The sequence below is a fragment of the Haematobia irritans genome, chromosome 5 (assembly GCF_050003625.1).
Source record: "Haematobia irritans isolate KBUSLIRL chromosome 5, ASM5000362v1, whole genome shotgun sequence".
Lineage (NCBI taxonomy): Eukaryota > Metazoa > Arthropoda > Insecta > Diptera > Muscidae > Haematobia > Haematobia irritans.
The window spans coordinates 4,622,594-4,647,933 of NC_134401.1; the positions used below are offsets into that span (position 1 = coordinate 4,622,594).

General features: G+C 33.4%; 1 long non-coding RNA gene across 1 annotated transcript in view; it reads right to left on the reverse strand.

The window, feature by feature from the left end:
- Positions 1–532: 532 nt before the first annotated feature.
- The window catches only part of LOC142241875 (uncharacterized), a 132,733-nt gene continuing 107,925 nt past the window's right edge, over positions 533–25,340 (reverse strand). Inside the window, exons 2-3 of the long non-coding RNA XR_012723851.1 lie at positions 1,726–1,759; positions 533–570 (exon numbers count right to left, since the gene is read on the reverse strand). This is a non-coding gene — a long non-coding RNA (uncharacterized LOC142241875). The remainder of the gene's footprint in view (positions 571–1,725; positions 1,760–25,340) is intronic.

Genomic DNA, 25,340 nt, shown 5'->3' on the forward strand with positions numbered 1-25,340 from the left:
ATTTGAGAAAATTTTCTATAGAATTAAAATTTTGACAAAATTTTCTATAGAAATAAAATTTTTAAAAAAATTTTCTATAGAAATAAAATTTCGGCAAAATTTTCTAATGAAATATAATTTGGTATAAAAATAAAATTTTAAAAAAATTTTCTATAGAAAGAAAATTTTGACAAAATTTTCTATAGAAATAAAATTTTGACGAAATTTTTTATATAAATAAAATTTCGACAAAATTTTCTATAGAAATAAAATTTTCGCAAAATTTTCTATAGAAATAAAATGTCGACAAAAGTTTCTATAGAAATAAGATTTTGAAAAAAAAAATTCTATAGAAATAACATTTTATGAAAATTTTGTTTAAAAATAAAATTTAGCACAATAAGATTTTTTGTAGTTTAAAAAAACAAAAAAAAATTTTTTTGATAGCTTATTTTTGGCTCGAGTGGCAATCATGGTACAAAGTTCTACTAAAGACTGTCATCCACAATCGAACTACTCGAGATATAGAAACAGTTGCCAATTGCAAGATATCTTACCTTCTCTTAAATTGTTAGTTAGTCCACATGGAATCTATAAAAAAAGATAAAAAAGCAAATTTAAAAATACTATATAAGTCGTTTAAACAAAAAGAAATTTAATTAAAATGGATCCAACGAAAAACTTTCATTGGTATAACGAAATTATTCGTTAATAGTATGAAATATTTCGTTGATTAACAGAGAATTCGTTATGATTTCTAAAATTTTTGTGATATTAACGAATTTGTTTCTATAGAAAATGTTGTCAAATAAAATTCTGAATAAATTTTCTATAGAAAAAAAAAACTTAGACAAAATTTATTATTGAAATAAATTGTTAACAAAATTTTCTGTAGGAAGAAAATTTTGACCAAATTTTCTATAGAAATAAAATTTTGATAAAATTTCCTGTAGAAATAAAATTTTCTATAGAAATAAAATTTGACAAAATTTTCAATACGAATAACATTTTTAACAAAATTTTCTATAGAAATAAAATTTTTCACAAAATTTTCTATAGAAATAAAATTTTGAGAAAAATTTTTATAGAAAGAAAATGTGGACAAAATTTTCTATAGAAACAAAATTTTGAGAAAAATTTTTATAGAAAGAAAATGTGAAACATAATTCAAGGAAATGAAATTTTGAAAAAATTCCTACAGAAAGAAAAATTTGAGAAAATTTTCTATAGAATTAAAATTTTGACAAAATTTTCTATAGAAATAAAATTTTTAAAAAAATTTTCTATAGAAATAAAATTTCGGCAAAATTTTCTAATGAAATATAATTTGGTATAAAAATAAAATTTTGAAAAAATTTTCTATAGAAAGAAAATTTTGACAAAATTTTCTATAGAAATAAAATTTTGACGAAATTTTTTATATAAATAAAATTTCGACAAAATTTTCTATAGAAATAAAATTTTCGCAAAATTTTCTATAGAAATAAAATGTCGACAAAAGTTTCTATAGAAATAAGATTTTGAAAAAAAAAAATTCTATAGAAATAACATTTTATGAAAATTTTGTTTAAAAATAAAATTTAGCACAATAAGATTTTTTGTAGTTTAAAAAAACAAAAAAAAAATTTTTTGATAGCTTATTTTTGGCTCGAGTGGCAATCATGGTACAAAGTTCTACTAAAGACTGTCATCCACAATCGAACTACTCGAGATATAGAAACAGTTGCCAATTGCAAGATATCTTACCTTCTCTTAAATTGTTAGTTAGTCCACATGGAATCTATAAAAAAAGATAAAAAAGCAAATTTAAAAATACTATATAAGTCGTTTAAACAAAAAGAAATTTAATTAAAATGGATCCAACGAAAAACTTTCATTGGTATAACGAAATTATTCGTTAATAGTATGAAATATTTCGTTGATTAACAGAGAATTCGTTATGATTTCTAAAATTTTTGTGATATTAACGAATTTGTTTCATTGGCCATATTTTAATGGTATATGTCGTTGATATAATAAAGCTTTTTCTATCAGTGTAGATATTGATCGGTTTATATAGAGAAATAGTATGAGAAATAGTATAGAGACTTTATTATGAACCGACTTAAATAAATTTGTGCATAGTTATTAGATTAAATTTTACTGGCATCATATACCAATTTTCAATCGATCGAACTATTTTTGCTTTCCCAGGAAGATCCAGAAGACAAATTTGGGATCGGTTCATATATTCAAGCTATGTATAATATAGACTGATATGAAAAATTGGCACCATGTACCAAACCACCACCATGATGCCCAAAAAGTCAAGTTTGTATGGGGGCTTTCCAGCGCCACTGATGTGTATTGCAACTAGAGTGATCAAAACCGATGGACCGGTTTAACTTCTACTCCTCATCGGTGGACCGGTAGAACCGGTGTCTGAATTCTTTGCTTTTTTGGTTCGGAATCAATACCAAAATCATTAATGGAAAGACCAAATGTTTGGAAATGTACGAGCTTTTTTTCGGTGTAATAAGGACTGGCCTAACCTACAACAAAACCATCAATGGTTATGCTTTCAAAACCCTAGTCATTGATAATTTTCCTAAAACAAGAAACTCTAAGTTCCACCTTTTCATTAGATACCACTGTCGAGTTTATAAAACAATCATAAATTATGATTATTTTCTAAATCTGTGGAAATTACTCATAATTATAATGACTTCGTATTCTTCGAAAAGGTCATACACTATGACTCTTCGATTCTTTTGTCATCTAACACGGATGATCATATCGCTGCGATTGCCTTCGACTGTCTTTTACTTATATCTGATTTATTTTCTAATTAACTATTTTCTATATCTTTGAGTTGGTAAATTGTGTTTAGGAGTTATGGTCAATTATAATTTTATTAAAGCTTAAAAGCCCCTCTAACCAAATTCCTATAAAAAATGGGAAATTGTGTGCAGTCATCAATTGTGTTTTTGTTGGGTGAGTGAATTCTGTGTTTAGTAAATATTTTTTTTTTCCTTTTTTTTATTCTTAACCACTTACCGGCAAATTCGAAAACAATAAAAAAAGAGCACAATGAAATAATTAAAAATAAATTAACACAAACTAAAATGGTATTTAAGCGCCGTATAAAACACCTTCACAATGGTTTCCCCCATATGAAATTGGTTAATGGAGAAATTACAGGAAATTGCTTTGTTTGTATTTATGACCACACAAATCGAACAAAAGATTTAGACACAAAGAGCTAATGAAATAGAATTTGTGGTCATAGTACTCGATGACCATGCAGGTGAATGTTGGAAGACCGTGGAGACTACCTTTAGGCCATATGTTTGTGGGTCAATAATGGAAACTTTTACTAAATGCGATTTTCCAATGGATTATTTTTCATAGAAAGTATATCAATCGCGAAATTTGGTTAAAAAATTTATTTCAATAGAAAATATATATTCAAAGTTTTGTCATAATTTTATTTTCATAGAAAATTTTGTCAACATTTTATTTCTATAGAAAATTTTTGGCAAAATTTGATTCCTACAGAAAATTGTTGGCAAAATTGTATTTCTACAGAAAATTGTTGTCAAAATTGTATTTTTACAGAAACTTTTGTAAAACATTATATTTTTTAGAAAAAATTTTCAAAATTGTATTTCTTAGGAAAATTTTGTCCAGACTTTATTTCTGTAGAAAAAATATTCAACATTTCATTTCTATAGAAAATTTTGTCAAAATTATTTCTGTAGAAAATTTTGGCAAAATTTTATGTGCATAGAAAATTTTGACAAAATTTTCTATGCTAATAAAATTTTGAGAAAATTTTGTCAAAATTTTATTGCTATTGAAACTTTTATCAAAATTTTATTTGTATAGAAAATGTTGTTTAAAGAAAATTTTGTCAACATTTTATTTCTATAGAAATGTTTATCAATTTTTTTTTCTATAGACAATTTTGTCAACATTTTATTTCCATAGAAAACTTTGTCAAAAAATGTATATTCACAAGAAAATTTTGTCAAACGTATATTTCTACAGAAAATGTTGTCAACATTTTATTTCTATAGAAAATTTCGTCAACATTTTATTTTTATAGGACATTTTGTAAAAATTTAATTTTTATAGAAAATTTTGTTAAAATTTTAGGTCTATAGAAAATTTTGTCAAACATTTTATTTTTTAGAAAAGTTTTTCAAGATTTTATTTCTTGTAGTTGTTGTGTTGTTGACCTTTTAGTATAATTATTTGTGGAGTTTGTAAGGCTTGAAGTCGTATTGTAATAAAAGAAAAATAAAATCTTTGTTTTTTATAGAGTTTTATTTTTAATTATTTCCCATATTTCGAAGATTATTAAATTATTTTCCGTCTTCAGGGAAAATAATTTTTTAACTGGTGATCTTGTTGTGACCTGGTCGCCACTACGTTGTAAACTCAAATATATAATAAAATTTTATATCTATAGAAAATTTTCTCAAAATTTTATCTGCATACAAAATTTTGTCAAAATTTTATTGCTATTGAAAATTTTATCAAAATTTTATTTGTATAGAAAATTTTGTCAAAATTTTATTTGTGTAGAAAATGTTGGGCCTGCATTTAATTTCTATAGAAGATTTTGTCAAAATTTTATATCTTTAGAAAATTTGGTCAAAATTGTATTTCTATAGAAAATTTTGGTCAACATTTTATTTCTATATAAAGTTTTGTCAAAATTTTATTTATATAGAAATTTTTATCAATTTTTTTTTCTATAGAAAATTTTGTCAAAATTTTATATCCATAGAAAATTTAGTGAACATTTTATTTTTATAGAAAATGTTGTCAATATTTTATTTTAATAGGAAATTTTGTCAAAATTTCATTTTTTTAGAAAATGTTATTAAAATTTTATTTCTACAGAAAATTTTGTCGGAATTTTATTTCTACACAAAGTTTTGTCAAAGTTTTATGTCTATAGAAACTTTTATCATTTTTTCTATAGAAAATTTTGTCAACATTTTATTTCCATAGAAAATTTTGTAAAAATTTTATTTCTATAGAAAATTTAGTCAAAATTGTTTTTTTATAGGAACTATGTTAAAATTTTATTTTTATAGAAAATTTTGTCCAAGTTGTATTTCTATAGAAAATTTTGTTTCTACAGAAAATTTTGTCAAAATTTTATTTCTGTAGAAAATTTTGTCAAAACTTTTATTTCTATTGAAAATTAGTGAAGTACATCCTACACACAAAAAAATTTCACGAAAAATTTTCCGATTAAAATTTTAATTGAGTTTTAAAAAATATTCAATTAAAAATTTAATTGATTCAAAAAATTTTTTAATTGAAACAAAAACCAATCACAAAAATAATAGTATCAATTAAGTTTTTAATTGGATCAATTAACTTTTTAATTGACCTTCAATTAATTTTTTAATTGATACTATCATTTCTGTGATTGAAGACATTTCAATTAAAAATTAATTGAATCAATTAATTTCGTGATTGAATCAGAAAAATTTTTTTTGTGTGTAGTTGGAGAGGAATATTTTGCAAAATCATTCAAAACATAAATAATTTTACCAATGTACCAAAAAACAAAAAACAAGTATATACGGCCGTAAGTTCGGCCAGGCCGAAGCTTATGTACTCTCCACCATGGATTGCGTAGAAACTTCTACTGAAGCCGATGGCAAGGTATCTTAAAACTTCCTAACATCGTAATATATACCACATAGTCCATACGTGGCATATATTAAACTAAAAAGGCCGATTAAATACGTATAAAATTAAGTTTAAAGTTTCTATAGAAATAAAATTTTGACAAAATTTTCTATAGAAATAAAATGATTGGGGATCGGCTTTATATAACTATAGACCGATATGGACCAATTTTGGCATGGTTATTAGCGGCCTTATACTAACACCATGTTCCAAATTTCAACCGAATCGGATGAATTTTGCTCCTCCAAGAGGCTCCGGAGGGCTAATCTGGGGATCGATTTATATGGGGGCTATATATAATTATGGGTCGATGTGGACCAATTTTTGCATGGTCATTAGAGAACATATACCAACACCATGTACCAAATTTCAGCCGGATCGGATGAAATTTGCTTCTCTTAGAGCAATCGCAAGCCAAATTTGGGGGTCCGTTTATATGGGGGCTATACGTAAAAGTGGACCGATATGGACCAATTTCTGCACGGTTGTTGGAGACTATATACTAACACCATGTACCAAATTGCAATCGGATCGGATGACGTTTGCTCCTCTAAGAGGCTCCGGAGCTCAAATCTGGGGATCGGTTTATATGGGGACTATATATAATTATGGGCCGATGTGGACCAATTTTTGCATGGTCATTAGAGAACATATACCAACACCATGTACCATATTTCAGCCGGATCGGATGAAATTTGCTTCTCTTAGAGGCTCCGCAAGCCAAATCGGGGGATCGGTTTATATGGGGGCTATATGTAATTATGGACCGATATGGACCAATTTCTGCATGGTTGTTAGAGACCATATACTAACACAATGTACCAAATTTCAGCCGGATCGGATGAAATTTGCTTCTCTTAGAGCAATCGCAACCTACATCAATAACAACTATTTGTGCCAAGTTTCAAGTCGATAGCTTGTTTCGTTCGGAAGTTAGCGTGATTTCAACAGACGGACGGACGGAAATGATCAGATCGACTCAGAATTTCACCACGACCCAGAATATATACTTTATGGGGACTTAGAGCAATATTTCGATGTGTTACAAACGGAATGACAAAGTTAATATACTCCCATCCTATGGTGAAGGGTATAAAAATAAATTGCCACTTTAAAAAATATATTTTTAGGGGATTCCACTTGTAACACAAATACTCTCCCTACACTAATAAAATTCCTCAATTTGCACAGCTCTACACATGAAAGGGGAATCCCAAAGGGGAGACCCCTCCCCTACAAAATATCGAAAAATAAAGTATCTGATCTTTATTTAGACGATACCGTTAATCTTCCGTGAAAAATTCAAGCAAATCGGAAAACTTTAGCCCAATTTTAGAAAAAGTCGAGCAATGGGGTGGTCCCCCCTTCCCTTTCAAAAAATCAAATACCCAATATTAATTTTATAATCTCCTCGACGTCCTTTTAAAATTTCAAATAAATCGCAGAAGTTTAGTATTTTTAAACTACTTTAGAAAAAAGCACATTGAAAATTTTAACAACTTTTCGAAATGTCGAAAAGTTGCTAAAATTTCGCAAAAGTTGAAAACTTTTCCAAATGTTGAAAAAACCGAAAGGTCACAAAATTGATTTTTCTAAATCTTACAAATTTTTCCAGCGGATGCAAAAAGTTAAAAAAATCGGGGTCAAGTAGGCTATGTTGAAAAAATAAATTGCCACTTTAAAAAAAACATATTTTTATGGGATTCCCCCTTGTAACAGGTTGGCTGATAAGTCCCCGGTCTAACAAAGAAAAACACATTTTTTTGTCAAAATTCGTTTTTATTATTCAACATAGTTCCCTTCAAGAGCGATACAACGATTATAACGACCTTCCAAGTTTTTGATACCATTTTGGTAGTACTCCTTCGGTTTTGCCTCAAAATAGGCCTCAGTTTCGGCGATCACCTGTTCATTGCAGCCAAATTTTTTTCCCTGCGAGCATCCTTTTGAGGTCTGAGAACAAAAAAAGTCGCTGGGGGCCAGATCTGGAGAATACGGTGGGTGGGGAAGCAATTCGAAGCCCAATTCATGAATTTTTGCCATCGTTCTCAATGACTTGTGGCACGGTGCGTTGTCTTGGTGAAACAACACTTTTTTCTTCTTCATATGGGGCCGTTTTGCCGCGATTTCGACCTTCCAACGCTCCAATAACGCCATATAATAGATACTGTTGATGGTTTTTCCCTTCTCAAGATGATCGATAAAAATTATTCCATGCGCATCCCAAAAAACAGAGACCATTACTTTGCCAGCGGACTTTTGAGTCTTTCCACGCTTCGGAGACGGTTCACCGGTCGCTGTCCACTCAGCCAACTGTCGATTGGACTCAGGAGTGTAGTGATGGAGCCATGTTTCATCCATTGTCACATATCGATGGAAAAACTCGGGTGTATTACGAGTTAACAGCTGCAAACACCGCTCAGAATCATCAACACGTTGTTGTTTTTGGTCAAATGTGAGCTCGCGCGGCACCTATTTTGCACAAAATTTCCGCATATCCAAATATTGATGAATCATATGACCAACATAAAAACTTTTTTTCTATAGAAACTTTTATCATTATACCCTTCACCACTACTGTGGTACAGGGTATAATAAGTTTGTGCATTTGTATGTAACGCCAAGAAATAGTGGTCACAGACCCATCTTTTAGTATACCGATCGGCTTAGAATTAAATTCTGAGTCGATGTAGCGATGTCCGTCAGTCTGTCTGTCCGTCTGTCTGTATATGTAATTTTGTGCACAAAGTACAGCTCGCGATTTAAGTCCGATCGTCCTCAAATTTGGCATAGGGCCGCTTCTTGGGGCGGAGACAATCGCTATTGGTTTTGGAAAAAATCGGTTCAGATTTAGATATAGCTGCCATATATATTTATCCCCGATTTGGTCATAGTTAACGTGTTTATCAACCGATTTTCTTGAAATACCGTACATCCAAATATTTTGTGAATCTCGGAAATCTTGCAAAATATCAGCCAAATCGGTTCAGATTTAGATATAGCTCCCATATATATCTTTCGTCCGATTTAGACTCATATGACCACAGAGGCCAAAGTTTACTACCGATCTTCATGAAATTTTGCACAGAGGGAGAATTGACATTCTACCAATGCTTGGTAAATTTGATTGAAATCGGTTCAAATTTAGATATAGCTCCCATATATATCTTTCGTCCGATTTGAACTTATATGGCCACAAAAGCCAGAGTTTTGCCGTGATTTGCTTCAAATTTTGCACAAGGGGTACGTTTAATAGTATCTTTAAGTGTGTCAAATTTTGTTAAAATCGGTTCAGATTTAGATATAGCTCACATATATATCTTTCGCCCGATTAGGACTTATATGGTCTCAAAAGCCAGAGTTTTGCCCTGACTTACTTCAAATTTTGCACAAGTGGTACTTTTAACGATACTATTGTATGTGCCAAATATAGTCAAAATCGATTCAGATTTAGATATAGCTCCCATATATACGTATAGTAGTATAGGTAATTGTGGCAAATTTGGTTGAAATCGGTACAGATTTAGATATGGCTCCCATATACATCTCCCGTCCGATTTGCACTCATGTGACCAGGGGGGCCAAAGTTATACTCCCATTTACGTGAAATTTCGCATAGATAGCAGAATTATTATTCTAACTATGCATGTCAAATTTAGTCAAAATTGGTTCAGATTGTATATAGCTCTTATATATACATACACCAGAGTGGGGGAAATATGGTAGACTGTTTCATATTTTAGACCCATTTCCAATGGGATTTTCCTCCAATTGACTGGATAGTTTCCTCAGAGAATACAAATATGGCCAAAATTCTCACAACTTTAAACAAAATTCTGTGATGATTTCCCCATATCTTAGCCATATCCTACACACTGCAATTCCAAAATTTCCACAGAACGGATGAGTTTTAAATAAGGCTCCAAGTCGCCCGACTAGACCAAATAATATATCACAACCCACACTTGACCACATATCTTGGCGAGATCTAACAAATATCCTTGTAAAATCGCCACATACGTATCGCCCGAAAAATCATAAATCTCTTTTGTACAATTGCATTAAAATTTCTCTCGCTTCATATTTCCCATATTTTTTACTAACATTGTGTTTCATCCCAAGCCGTTAGCCGATTTATATTTTAATTCTAGAGTTTTTGTAGAAGTACAAAAAATTGTTTCCATTAAAAGGATTTCTATCTGGAAATGAAAACTTTTATATAGCTCCCAGCAAATTTTGAGTGCTTGAGATGGTAACAGAAATGTTTGTCTACATAGTGACTTTAGACTTTACTTACTTGTTTTTTCTATAGAAAATTATGTCAAAATTTTATTACGATAGAAAATTTTGTAAAAATTTTATTTCTATAGAAAATTTAGTAAAAATTGTGTTTTCATAGGAACGTTGTAAAAATTTCATTTTTATAGAAAATTTTGTTAAAATGTTATTTTTATAGAAAATTTTGTCAAAGTTGTATTTCTATAGAAAATTTTTTTAAAATTTTGTTTCTACAGAAAATTTTGTAAAAATTTTATTTCTATAGAAAATTTTGCCAAAACTTTTATTTCTATTGAAAATTAGTGAAGTACATCCTAGTTGGAGAGGAATATTTTGCAAAATCCTTCAAAACATGAAGAATTTTACCAATGTACCAAAAAACAAAAACAAAAATCTACCATTTTTGGTAAAATTCTAGCAAATGTAACAACCGTCATAACAATCCTCCAATGTTGCTGTCTAGCCTGAGAAGTGATATAGAAAATTGGATTTGCTTTCGTTTTTGAAGAATAAAATAAAACAAGTATATACGGCCGTAAGTTCGGCCAGGCCGAATCTTATGTACCCTCCACCATGGATTGCGTAGAAACTTCTACGAAAGACTGTCATCCACAAATTTCAACTCACATGGTTGTTAAATATCATATGCTACCACCACGTACCAAATTTCAACCAGATCGGATGAATTTTGCTTCTCCAAAAGGCACCGGAAGTCAAATCTGGGGATCGGTTTATATGGGAGCTATATATTATTATGGACTGATAAGAACCAATTCCTGCATGGTTCCTGCATACCCTATACTAACATCACGTTCCAAATTTCAACTGAATGGGAAAAATTTTGCTCTTCCAAGGTGCTCCGGAGGTCAAATCTGGGGATCGGTTTATATGGGGCCTATATATAATTATGGACCGATATCGACCAATTTTTGAATGGGTGTTTGAGGCCATATATTAACATCACGTACCAAATTTCAACTGAATCAGATGATGTTTGGTCTTCTAAGAGGCTCCGGAGGTCAAATCTGGTGACCGGTTTATATGGGGGCTATATATAATTATGGACCGACACCATGTACCAAATTTCAGCCGGATCGGATGAAATTTGCTTCTCTTAGAGGCTCCGCAAGCCAAATCGGGGGATCGGTTTATATGGGGGCTATATATAATTATGGACCGATGTGAACCAATTTTTGCATGGTTGTTAGAGACCATATACTAACACCATGTACCAAATTTCAGCCGGATCGGATGAAATTTGCTTCTCTTAGAGGCTCCGCAAGCCAAATGGGGGGATCGGTTTATATGGGGGCTATACGAAAAAGTGGACCGATATGGCCCATTTGCAATACCATCCGACCTACATCAATAACAACTACTTGTGCCAAGTTTCAAGTCGATAGCTTGTTTCGTTCGGAAGTTAGCGTGATTTCAACAGACGGACGGACGGACGGACGGACATGCTCAGATCGACTCAGAATTTCACCACGACCCAGAATATATATACTTTATGGGGTCTTAGGGCAATTTTTCGATGTGTTACAAACGGAATGACAAAGTTAATATACCCCCCATCCTACACTGAAAAAAAGCATACCCGGTTCCAAAGATTTTGTCTTTAATTTAAAAATTTTGGTATTGATTCCGAGCCAAAGAAGCGGAGAATACAAGTAAGGAGCGGAGAATACAAGTAAGACACAATTCTCTTTTAAATTCGGGTTTTGTGTACTTGCTTCTAGGAAGCAAATTTTAATTTTTCGCTTTTTCAGCTTTTTTTCTTCATATGCTATCAAAGTCCTTTAAAAACGAAATAACGACAACTTTATTTTTCAAATTAAGACTCGACTTCCAGTAGAAATTATGCTGTGTTTCAAATAAAAAACGACTTTAAAATAAAGTGTTGAAAAACATGTCCTATATTTGAACGATTTTTTGCTTTGTAGTCAAGATGCAAAAAGACAACAAATTTAAAGACAATTTCATTAAATTTAAAGATTTTTTCTGAATTATTAAAGTCAAGTTGACCTTAGCCCAAACATTTTTTCTTTCATGTTATGATATCCATTTTTAAATCAAATCACTTAATTATAAGGACAATACGACTTCATTGAAAATTTTATCGACTTTTGGTCAAGGAAAATAACTTTATACTAAAGAAATGCGTCTTTTATGCTAAGCAAAATTTGCATTCGTATTTTAAAGACATGAAATCTTTGACCTCACGACAATATTTTTTTCAGTGTATGGTGGAGGGTATAAAAATCCTACAATCTTTAGACCATTTTTACTGTTCGTAACTTTTGGTTTGAGTTTAGATTCAGTTTTAATATTCATATGATATGGGTACTGCCTGGTTTCAGCACTAATCTACTTCTATTTAAAAAAAGGCGTTTAGTAAATTAAGATGATTTTCTATTGTCCTTCTCCCTAACATTCACATCAGTCTTATTCCTGCTTCAGAATTTCATATTGTTTTTTTTTCAAATACAATGAAAAATGCCACCACGAAAGATTAAATAAAAACATTTAATTCTAAAAATCTTGTGGCTGCAGAGAAAGAAGATAAGAGCATTGTGTTATTTTCTGTAGTTTAGTTATCCAGCAACTTCTAGGGACAACCATAGACTACGCCCATAATAATGTTGCTCATGCATATCTATCGCTGGTGGTGGTTAGAACTCACTCCATATGTACTTACTGGCCGCGACGGTTTTTAGCGGTAGAATTTTCTCGAAATGACTACAAAACAATTTCTAGGGCCCTCTAGAGTATTTGACCATAGTCATTGCACGTGGCAGGTTTGTGTATTCATTGTATTTTAGTAAAGTGCCCATATATGGAATTGTTTAGCTTTTGGGGATCTTCCAAATCTTCATGGGGGTTTTTTTAATGTGGTTCTTTTAGCGAAAAATAAAAACAAATAAAAAACATTCAGAGATATTTGAACATGAAACTTGAATGCTTCCATATCCTTTGGGCATTCTTGGTTTTAGTTTTAATAGGATTTTTTTTTGTCTTGAACAAAACAAATATATTTGTTTTACTTGTTTTCAAAATTGTTTTGAAATTTTGTTTACACAGGCGTGTAATAGAATTTTGTTTGGGACAACCAATATCGATATGATTGTTGTTCATTGCATATGAATAGAATAACCTAATAGCCTATAGAAGTAGTTTACTATAGTCTTCATAAATCCATAAGGAACCGCAGCAGGTCGTATATTCACTTACAATAGCGGAGGCCTAGGGTCCCCCCACGAACCATGGCTAAGCTAGCTGTTTCTGAACTATTATATCACCCTCTCCACTTTATTTCCTATTTGTTTTCAAAGTTTGTTTGTTTAGTTGACTACGCCCCTGGCTTCCATGGCAAAACAAAAATCACTGTGTCTTTTTAAAGCTTGTGTTAGTTAACATGATTTCATTTACCCGCAGGATATGTGCTATAATGTCCCGACACTCTCGGCCACTGGGATTTGTGGTGTTACATTGCTTGGATGCTATTTACTGGACATTAATTTAAAATGCTATTAAAACAATTTACAAGCTACGAACACAGAAAACAACAACAAAATAAATCGAGGCAGAGACCAAAAAAAAAAAAATGAATTGCAGAATAATCTCCCACCACAAAATATTATAAAATGGACAAGAGCTCAGAAAGGGGCTTGTGTACTTTTGCACTTGAAATACCATTATGGGTAATGGTTAGAAACAGAGTCATAAATAAGCTGAGAATTGAGTAGAGCTGTTGTACATTGGCCCTAAACTAAAATGTGCTGCTTGCTGGATATTGCGTCCCCTCAAAACAACGGAAGTATGCTGGCCATTATCTATGTCAGCATTATCTGATGGAAACAAAAACAAAACGAACCAAATATCCTATCCCTAGTTGAAACCTGGAGTACTCATTTTGATGATGGTATGCATCGTCCATATTAAGCAGCCATTTGGTTGGTCGAAAATATCGCGATAAGGCTTTAAAGGGCTTACCCAACATCACCACCACCACCACCATAATGATCACTGAATTTTACCATGTTTGTTCAAATATTGTGAACATTGCCAACTAAAGTAAATTCAATGCAAAAAAAAATGCGTAATAAAATTAAAGCCGATAATCATCGAGGATGAAAAACAAAGAAAAATTACATTTGCAAGGGGTATTTATTTGCATAGCGTATGAGAAAGGGAAATGGAGTTATCCCCCAGTGTTTAATCAGTCAATTTGTGGTAAATAGCCAATGAACTTAAGTAGTAATTGTTATGGGGGCGAAAAAACACGCTCGAATATATTTTATAGATACGAATGAAAAACAAACAAGTATGTACGGCCGTAAGATCGGCCAGGCCGAAACTTATGTACCCTCCACCATGGATTGCTTAGAAACTTCTACGAAAGACTGTCATCCACAATCGAATTACTTGGGTTGTGTTATCTTGAAACTTCTTAACATCGTTTTCTAAATTGTGAGTTACGTGGTATATATAGACACAAAAGGTATGTATAGGTAAGTCTACAAATAATTACGAATCGATATGGACTTTTGCACGGTACGTAGAGAGCCAGAATTGAAATACGGGGGTCGCTTATATGGGGGCTATATACAATTATGAACTTGATATGGACCAATTTTTGTGCGTTTGGGAATCGATTTATATATAACTATAGACCGATATGGACCTAGTTAGGCATGGTTGTTAACGGCCATATACTAGCACAATGTACCAAATTTCAACTGACTCGGATGAAATTTGCTCCTCCAAGTGGCTCCAAAACCAAATCTCGGCATCGGTTTATATGGGGGCTATATATGATTATGGCCTGATATGGACCACTTTTGGCATGGTTGTTGAATATCATATACTACCACCACGTACCAAATTTCAAGCAGATCGGATGAATTTTGCTTCTCCAAAAGGCACCGGAGGTCAAATCTGGGGATCGGTTTGTATGGAGGCTATATATAATTATGGACCAATTCCTGCATGGTTGTTGGATACCATATACTAACATCACGTACCAAATTTCAACCGAATCGGATGAATTTTGCTCTTCCAAGGGGCTCCGGAGGTCAAATCTAAGGGATCGGTTTATATGAGGGCTATATATAATTATGGACCGATTTCGACCAATTTTTGCATTGGTGTTTGAGGCCATATATTAACACCACGTATCAAATTTCAACCGAATCAGATGAATTTTGGTCTTCCAAGAGGCTCCGGAGGTCAAATCTGGTGATCTGTTTATATGGGGGCTATATAGAATTATTGACCGATGTGGACCAATTTTTGCATGGTCATTAGAGACCATATACTAACACCATGTACCAAATTTCAGCCGGATCGGATGAAATTTGCTTCTCTTAGAGGCTCCGCAAGCCAAATCGGGGGATCGGTTGATATGGGGGCTATATATAATTATGAACCGATGTGGACCAATTTTTGCATGGTTGTTAGAGACCATATACTAACACCATGTACCAAATTTCAGCCGGACCGGATGAAATTTGCTTCTCTTAGAGGATCCCCAAGCCAAATCTGGGGGTCGGTTTATATGGGGGCTATATATAATTATGGACCGATGTGGGCCAATTTTTGCATGGTTGTTAGAGACCATATACTAACACCATGTACCGAATTTCAGCCGGATCGGATGAAATTTGCTTCTCTTAGAGGATCCCCAAGCCAAATCGAAGGATCGGTTTATATGGGGGCTATATATACTTATTGACCGATGTGGACCAATTTTGGCATGGTTGTTAGAGATCATATGCTGACACCAGAGGCTCCGCAATCCAAATAGGGGGATCGGTTTATATGGGGGCTATATATAATTATGGACCGATGTGGACCAATTTTTGCATGGTTGTTAGAGACCATATACTAACACCATGTACCAAATTTCAGCCGGATCGGATGAAATTTGCTTCTCTTAGAGGCTCCGCAAGTCAAATCGGGGGTATCGGTTTATATGGGGGCTATACGTAAAAGTGGACCGATATGGTCCATTTGCAATACCATCCGACCTACATCAATAACAACTACTTGTGCCAAGTTTCAAGTCGATAGCTTGTTTCGTTCGAATGTTAGCGTGATTTCAACAGACGGACGGACGGACGGACATGCTCAGATCGACTCAGAATTTCACCACGACCCAGAATATATATTCTTTATGGGGTCCTGGAGCAATATTTCGATGTGTTACACCATCCTACGGTGGAGGGTATAAAAATGGTGGAAGTAAGCTACCCTACGGGAAATGGATCAATGCCAGAACCGGTACAGGACTACAGCCTAGTGTGTGGATCAGCCCCTTTTCCAAGAAAGGTTAGGTTAGGTTAGGTGGCAGCCCGATGTATCAGGCTCACTTAGACTATTCAGTCCATTGTGATACCATATTGGTGAACTTCTTTCTTATCACTGAGTGCTGCCCGATTCCATGTTAAGCTCAATTACAAAGGGACCTCCTTTTTATAGCCGAGTCCGAACGGCGTTCCACATTGCAGTGAAACCACTTAGAGAAGCTTTAAAACCCTCAGAAATGTCACCAGCATTACTGAGGTGGGATAATCCACGGCTGAAAAACTTTTTGGTGTTCGGTTGAAGCAGGAATCGAACCCACGACGTTGTGTATGCAAGGCGGGCATGCTAACCATTGCACCACGGTGGCCCCCAAGAAAACTACACGCAAAAAAAATAATTACTTCCTCCCAAACGAAATATTAGACAAACAAGTATCATTTCGCATTTGATTTTCGCTGTAAGGAGGTTTGTTTGGAAGATTCTTTTATAGGATGTAAAAACAATTTCATAAAGACTAACTCAAAAAAATATATATTTTCTGGCGAAATGCATTTTCCCTCACACATTTCTCTCTTCCACTAGAAGCATTTATGGTAAGTTTTTTGTACATTGTATAAAAAATTATATGAGGAGCGCAGACTTTATGGGCTATGTGTATATCGTAAAAACGTTCGGAAGATTCCGAAAAGATTTTCGAAATTTTTCGCATGTGTAATTCAGACATTAGAGGTAATTTCGTAGATTTTTGTTACGTTTTCGTCTGTAACTGCGTCCAATCCAATCCCTAACGATTAATTTCACTATGCCTGGGTCCGAAAACTCGTCATCAAGCCAAGTTTTTGCTTCAAAGGTATTTTTCCTATGCAAATGGGAATTTTTCTTCAATTCAATAAATTCCTATTTATCCATAGAATTCAAACAAAAATATGATTCAAGAGGTATTAAATTCCAAATTTAAGATTAAAACAAAAATCATCTGAATTTAATTCGAATAGCGCCATCTATATGTCATGTTACAGTAACACATATTATTATTCTTGTCCCAAAACCTGTGACTTAGGCTAGGTTATGCTGTATGTTAAGTCAAATACCATTTTACTCAATCACTTGTAGTCACATTCGCATGTGTGAGCTTACAAAGTTGGTTGATATGTTTTGCAATATCACAGCTCGATTATGAGATAAAATCACAACAAGCACGTGTATCCGATTTAACGACATCATTCGTGGGACAAACAATAAATGAGTGCACAGTGATTCAAATTTTGAAAATCGATAACTTGGAGTAGGGAAATGATTGAAAGGTAATAGAACAAACATGTGGTGAAAAGGGATACTTTATTTGCATCTATTCAAAAGTTGATTGTTCACTTTGCGATTTTTTTTTTCATCATAAAATCTAGACCAATGATGATATCACTTTTTGAAATGAATACGCCTCCTTGCAGAGGGTGATTTTTTTTGTTGGAAACTGAAAGATGTCAGCTCATCTGAGGAGAATGTGGTAGATATGGAAGCAGTTGAACAGCAATGGTTGGTTTACGCAGAAAATTTTCTTTGCATATTTTCAGGCGTCACAAATGTCCGCTTGATAAAACTATTATGGGAATGAAAAAGTCCTAAGGAATATTTTAAAACTTTTCACGGCCAAAGAAGAACGAAAGCCGTACATGCAATCGTAAACGCCCGTGGACGAAACCTTGAACATTACGTTTTGATTTTCCGCGAATGTTTTCGTTTCATTTTGTTACCGTCCGTTCACGATTTGGGAACGTATTTTTTTCTATTAGCGTATAACCCTGTCATCGTTTTACCCTTCGCTATGTAGCCCATGTGGATAACACCTAGAAAAACTGTCTCGCATTTTCCTTGACCTTGACCTTGTGTATCCTAACAGATCCATCTGAAATGCACAGTCTGAAACGATGACACTTTCGATTCAATACCCAGTAAAATAAAACATACATGTTCTTTTGGGCTGAAATATCAATGGTAGCCATTTACCAGTATACTGTTCTTTTAATACTCTTGCATTAGGCTATGTTGCCCAGTATCTTATCACTTTTGCTCAACGGGTTTTCTAAAATTTCAAAATTCATATAAAAGGCCCTAAAACGGAGATGGAATTCCTTAGATTCGACCATAATCTTGGGCGTATGAATGATTTGGATAACCGTTTAATCTGTCCGTCCATCAATCGTTTTTTGAATATTTGTATAATAGATGTAATAGTGTAAACACCACTGTTCTTACTATCGATAACTATCGCTTAGTTTGAAATATTCAAGGAATAAAATGGAATTGCATTCGAAAGGGATTCTTAAACATTTTGTGTGGGCTGAGATTCATTCGAATTTCTAAGGACTTAGTCCTTAGGATATTTTTGAAACAAATACTTTTGTGGTCCAATTTTGGATAAATGTAAGCTTTAGAGTACCAGTATTGAGGAATAGTTAGCATACACGCTTTACGTACAAAGAGTCGTGGGTTCAAACCCAGCTACGACCAAAAACCATAAAGTTGTTCAGTGCTGGTAATGCTGGTGATATTTCTGAGTGTATCAAAGCTTTTCCAAAGTGATTTCTGGCCGTTCGGACTGTGCTATCGTTCTGATATCGTTCTGGACAGCTATCGTTCTAACTCGGCTATCGTTAAGCTATGGTACTGGAAGTCGTTTACCAGTGAACTTAACATAGACTCGGATAGCACTCATTGATAAGTCAGAAGTCCACCACTTGTGGTACCACAATGGACTGAATAGTCTAATTGGGTCAAAACAATTGGACTGTCACTCTACCTAATCACTGGACTGTGTTAACCTTTGAGATTTTCATATTGAAATTTAATCTTTTTTTCTTTTGAAATGTATGATATTTTGTTTAAAATATAATCTCTTGTTTGCTTCAATATTGGGGAACCTCTGACCTTATGCATTTACCCGGCCACATACACCCACATGGTTATAAGAATATATACGTATTCTGGTTTGGTCTGGTTCATATGTTCTGGCATTTGGAAATATTTTAAAAATTCACACGTATTGCATACATGTTGTGCAAATTTAACAATGGCTTTATTCGTCGATGGCATAGCAGTTTTAGCAACATCATCGTCATCATCATCATCATCGTGATAGTCAACAGGATCAGCAAAAGGGCCAATACTAATGCCATTGGCAATGGCAACATGATTCAGCAATGTGAAGTGAATGCTACACGCAAAAACAAAATTTTTGAAAGAAATGCCATAACAGGCCTGCTACAAAGATGGCGCTATTAGATTTAAATCCATATGATTTTTTGTTAGTCCTAACCTTAAAAAACAGCATTCAGAAAAAAGTAAACCCACCATGAGGGAAAATGTGGATTTAGTTGTTTAAGAAAATTTCATTTAAGTAAAAGTTTTAGCCCTCTAATGCCCAATCCCGCCTTTAGGCGGGCTTCATTTAATAAGGAAGCTTTTAGTAACACGCACCTTAAGACAACAAAAATGGCTAAAATAAAAAGAAAACTTAGTTTAAACTGTTCAAAAGACTTTGCTGCATATACTGAATTTTACCGTATAAATTTTTCTTTAGTATTCTTGCTTTTGTGTCGTTAACATTGCAAATTTAATCAGGTGGCAAAAAAATTGGGGCATTAGAGGGTTAGTAAAAAAATTGTTTAAGGAAAATTTACTTATTTCACCCATTTTAGAAAAAATGAACTAAAATAATTTCAAAATGAATAAAATTGTATACTTCATATATAGTTCACACCATTAAACTAAGCAAAACTAATTAAAATAAGGAAATTTTTCTAAGATTTGTCAAAGTTTAACTAATATCAACTAATATTCATGAACTAAAATAAAGTTTTCTGAGGGAAGGTTTCATTTGATTTGCAAAAGGTTTCATTTATTTTGAAAAAATGAATTATATCTTGACCCCATTTTTATACCCTCCACCATAAGATGGGGGGTATATTAACTTTGTCATTCCGTTTGTAACACATCGAAATATTGCTCTAAGACCCCATAAAGTATATGTATTCTGGGTCGTGGTGAAATTCTGAGTCGATCTGAGCATGTCCGTCCGTCCGTCCGTCTGTTGAAATCACTCTAACTTCCGAACGAAACAAGCTATCGACTTGACACTTGGCACAAGTAATTGTTATTGATGTAGGTCGGATGGTATTGCAAATGGGCCATATCGGTTCACTTTTACGTATAGCCCCCATATAAACGGACCCCCAGATTTGGCTTGCTGAGCCTCTAAGAGAAGCATATTTCATCCGGTCTGGCTGAAATTTGGTACATGGTGTTTGTATATGGTCTCTCACAACCATGCAAAAATTAGTCCCCATCGGTCCATATTTATATATAGCCCCCATATAAATCGATCCCCCGATTTGGCTTGCGTAGCCTCTAAGAGAAACAAATTTCATCCGATCCGGTTGAAACTTAGTACGTGGTGTTAGTATATGATCTCTAACAACTTGCCGTATATACTTGTTTTCTCTTTTCTTTCCCGTCATTAAAGTAAGCAAAAATAACTAAAATAAGGACATTTTTCTAAGGTTTGGCAAAGTTTAACTAAAATCAACTAATTTTCATGAACTAAAATAATGTTTTCTGAGGGAAGGTTTCATTTAATTTGCAAAAGGTTTCATTTATTTTGAAAAAATGAATTATATCTTGACCCCATTTTTATACCCTTCGCCACACTGTGGAACAGGGTATTATAAGTTAGTGCACATGTTTGTAACACCCGGAAGGAGACGAGATAGACACATGGTGTCTTTGGCAATAATGCTCAGGGTGGGTCTCTGAGTCGATATAACCATGTCCGTTTGTCCGTCCGTCTGTCTGTGAACACATTTTTGTGATCAAAGTCTAGGTCGCAATTTAAGTCCAATCGCCTTCAAATTTGGCACATGTTCCTAATTTGGGTCAGAATAGAACCCTATTGATTTTGGAAGAAATCGGTTCAGATTTAGATATAGCTCCCATATATATCTTTCGCCCGATATGCACTAATATGGACCCAGCAGTCAGATTTTTATACCGATTTGCTTGAAATTTTGTACAGATATAACACTTAGTCGTATAGTCAAGTGTGCAAAATTTTATTGAAATCTGTTCAGATTTAGATATAGCTCCCATATATATCTTTCGCCCGATATGGACTTATATGGCCCCAGATGCCAGATTTTTGGCCGAATTTGGTTGAAATTCTGCACTAGGAGTACAATTAGTAGTATAGTCAAGTGTGCAAAATTTGGTTGAAATCGATTCAGAGTTAGATATAGCTCCCATATACATCTTTCGCCCGATATGCACTTATATGGACCCAGAAGCCAGAGTTTTATCCAGATTAGCTTGAAATTTTGCACAAGGAGTACAATTGGTAGTATAGTCATGTGTGCCAAATTTGATTGAAATCGGTTCAGATTTAGATATAGCTTCCATATATATTTTTCGCCCGATATGGACTTATATGGCCCCAGAAGCCAGAGTTTTGCCCCAATTTGGTTGAAATTTTGCACTAGGAGTACAATTAGTAATATAGTCATGTGTGTCAAATTTGATTGAAATCAGTTCAGATTTAGATATAGCTCCCATATATATGTTTTTCTGATTTCGACAAAAATGGTCAAAATACCAACATTTTCCTTGTTAAATTTTCACTGCTTAGTCGAAAAGTTGTAAAAATGACTCTAATTTTCCTAAACTTCTAATACATATATATCGAGCGATAAATCATAAATAAACTTTTGCGAAGTTTCCTTAAAATTGCTTCAGATTTAAATGTTTCCCATATTTTTTACTAAAATTGTGTTCCACCCTAGTGCATTAGCCAACTTAAATTTTGAGTCTATAGATTTTGTAAAAGTCTTTCAAATTCTGTCCAAATCGAGTGATATTTAAATGTATGTATTTGGGACAAACCTTTATATATAGCACCCAACATATTTGACGGATGTGATATGGTATCGAAAATTTAGATCTACAAAGTGGTGCAGGGCATAATATAGTCGGCCCCGCCCGACTTTAGACTTTCCTTACTTGTTTATACTTAATGATAAAAAAATAAAATTCATTCCTTTTTTCAAATTTTGACAAACCTGTTTTGCCACATAGTTCTGTTTTTTTTTTTTTGAGTGTAGAACAAAAATACAGAGATGACAAAATTTCACCAATATGGCCAAACATAGTTGTTAACATTTAAAACTTGTACATGGTACATGGTTCCGAAAATCTTTAATATTTTATGGAATATGGGTTCGTATGAAAGGAGTTGTAGAGATGGGTTGCCATGGCTGCTGAGGCGATTAAGTGAATGCTAAAATTGAAGGCATATGATGATTGCAGATATATTGGATTCCAATTTGAATGGAATACAAAGCGATAAGGGGAAAGAACATTGAGTACATATTCAAATTTGACAACATCCGGAAGAACATGACAAAATTGTCCAAATGGTGTTAAAGCTAATGTATGACAAGAAGGCATTTATTTTGTTCGTTTCGATTTTTGAGAAAGGATATTAAATTGTTTTTTTTTTTTTTTTTTTTATATAACACCAAGTCCTTTACAGGACGATACGTGTTATGTATAGCAAATGTCATTAGATTTCGATACATCCAGAGAGATATTCCTTATATGATCGATTCCTGCTTCGACCGAACACCAAAAAGTGGATTATCCCACTTCAGCAATGCTGGTGACATTTCTAAGTGTTTCAAAGCATCTCTATGTGGTTTCACTTTGCAATTAAAGTCCTTTAAAAAAGTGTTAACGAAAACTTAAATGTTCAAATTCAGACCCAATTTCAAGTGGAAATTATGCTATGTTTCAAGTAAAAATCGTCTTTAAAATAAAGTGTTGAAAAAAGTCTCCTATTTTTAAATCCTTTTTTGCTTTGTTGTCAAAATGCAAAGGACAACAAATTTAAAGACAATTTCTTCAATTTTGAAGAATTTTTCACAATTATTAAAGACAAGTTGACCTTAGTCCAAGACCATTTTCTTTCTTGTTTCCTAGAGTCAAATACACAAAACTCACATTTAAAAGAGTTTTGTGTATTTGACTCTAGTTTAAAAATCCAAATTATAACGGATACCTCAAAGTAAAAAAAGGTTTTCTTAATTCCAAAATAATTTTAAATCAAAGGTGTTTAATCTTCAAAATAAATATTAGCCTATAGTTGAATCGTTTTTATCTTAAATCTAAAGATATATGTTATAAGATAAAATATTTCAGTTAATTTAAGGTCGATTTCTTTAACTCAAAATTTTGTTTCTTTACTTTAAGAGCAAAATTTGCCTTAGTTCAAAGACATGTGACTTTAACGAACGGACGCGAATTTTCAAAATTTAAATCCTAAATTAGATGAAAAAAACTTTTTGAAGCAATGATTAGAAACTTTATTATACCCTCGACCATAGAATGGTAGGTATATTAACTTGGTCATTCTATTTGTAACACATCGAAATATTGGTTTAAGACCCCATAAAGTATATATATTCCGGATCGTGGTGAAATTCTGATTCGATCTAAGCATGTCCGTTCGTCCGTCTGTTGTAATCACTCTAACTTCCGCTAACGAAACAAGCTATCGACTTGAAACTTGGCATGAGAAGTTTTTATTGATGTAGGTCGGATGGTATTGCAAATGGGCCATGTTAGACCACTTTATCGTATAGTTCCCATATAAACCGACCCCCAGATTTGGCTTGCGGAGCCTCTTAGAGAAGCAAATTTCATCCGGTGTTAATAAAAACCATGCATAAATTGGTCCATATCAGTCCATAATTATACGCAGAAAAAAATTCACTAAGATTTTTCCATTTAAAATTTTAATTGAATTTTATAAAATATTCAATTAAAAATTTAATTGATTCAACAAATTTTATACTTGAAACAACAATCAATCACAAAAATTAATAGTATCAATTAATTTTTGAAGTGGATCAATTAATTTTTTAATTGACCTTCAATTAAATTTTTTAATAGATGTATCATTTTTGTGATTGAAGACATTTCAATTAAAAAATTAATTGGGCCAATTAATTTCGCGATTGAATCAGAAAAAAAATTTTGTGTATATATAGGCCCCATATAAACCGATCCCAATATTTGATCTCCGGACCTCTTGGAGGAGCAAAATTTATCCAATCCGCTTGAAACTTGGTAGGTGGTGTTAGTATATGGTCTCTAACAACCATGCAAAAAGTGGTCCATATCGGTTCATAATTATATATAGCCCCCATATTTCAATTCTGGCTCCCTAATTTTGTCTAACATATACCACGTATGGACTCCCTTAATGTCATGCTACATCTATTGCCTTTAGACATTTTGGTCAAACAGTCAGCTGCAACAACGGCTGTGCGGTTGCGCGAGCTATCGCTGTGGTCGGAAAAAATTTACGGTCATAGTTCGATCCTCAAAGTAATGCCAGATGTGCCTAACGTAGTGGATTACACCCTGGCAAAACTACTTTTCGACAAAAAGTTTGAAACTCTAATTCCCAACAGTGAGGCGTGATGTACACAGACCCCGGGGAATAAAAGATATATAGATTCCTATACTGATGGCTCCAAATTGAATGGACAAGTGGGGTTCGGAGTATATTCTAAAGATCTGGAAATTCGAATAGCGGAAAGATTACCTAATCACTGTAGGGTTTTTCAGGCTGAAATATTGGCAATAAGAGAGGTGGTGAATTGGCTGAGAAGTAATGTTCCAACAAATATTGGCATCAATATATACTCAGACAGTCAATAAAAATCCTTGGACTCTGTGTTCCTTAACTCGAAAACGGCCATAGACTGCCGCAAATCTCTCAACGAGATGGCTGAGCAGTACAATATTCACCTAATATGGGTGCCTGGCCATAGGAACATACCGGGGAACTGCGAAGCGGATGAGTTGGCAAGGCTAGGGACTACCTTACATATTCCAGGGGAACTAGAATCGGTTGGTATGCCCCTGGCTACCTGCAAGCTCATGCGGCGTGAGAAGGCTGTTATGATGGCAAATGTTCGATGGGAGAATTGCAAGGGCTGTAACGACACCAAGCAAATATGGCCCCATTTAAA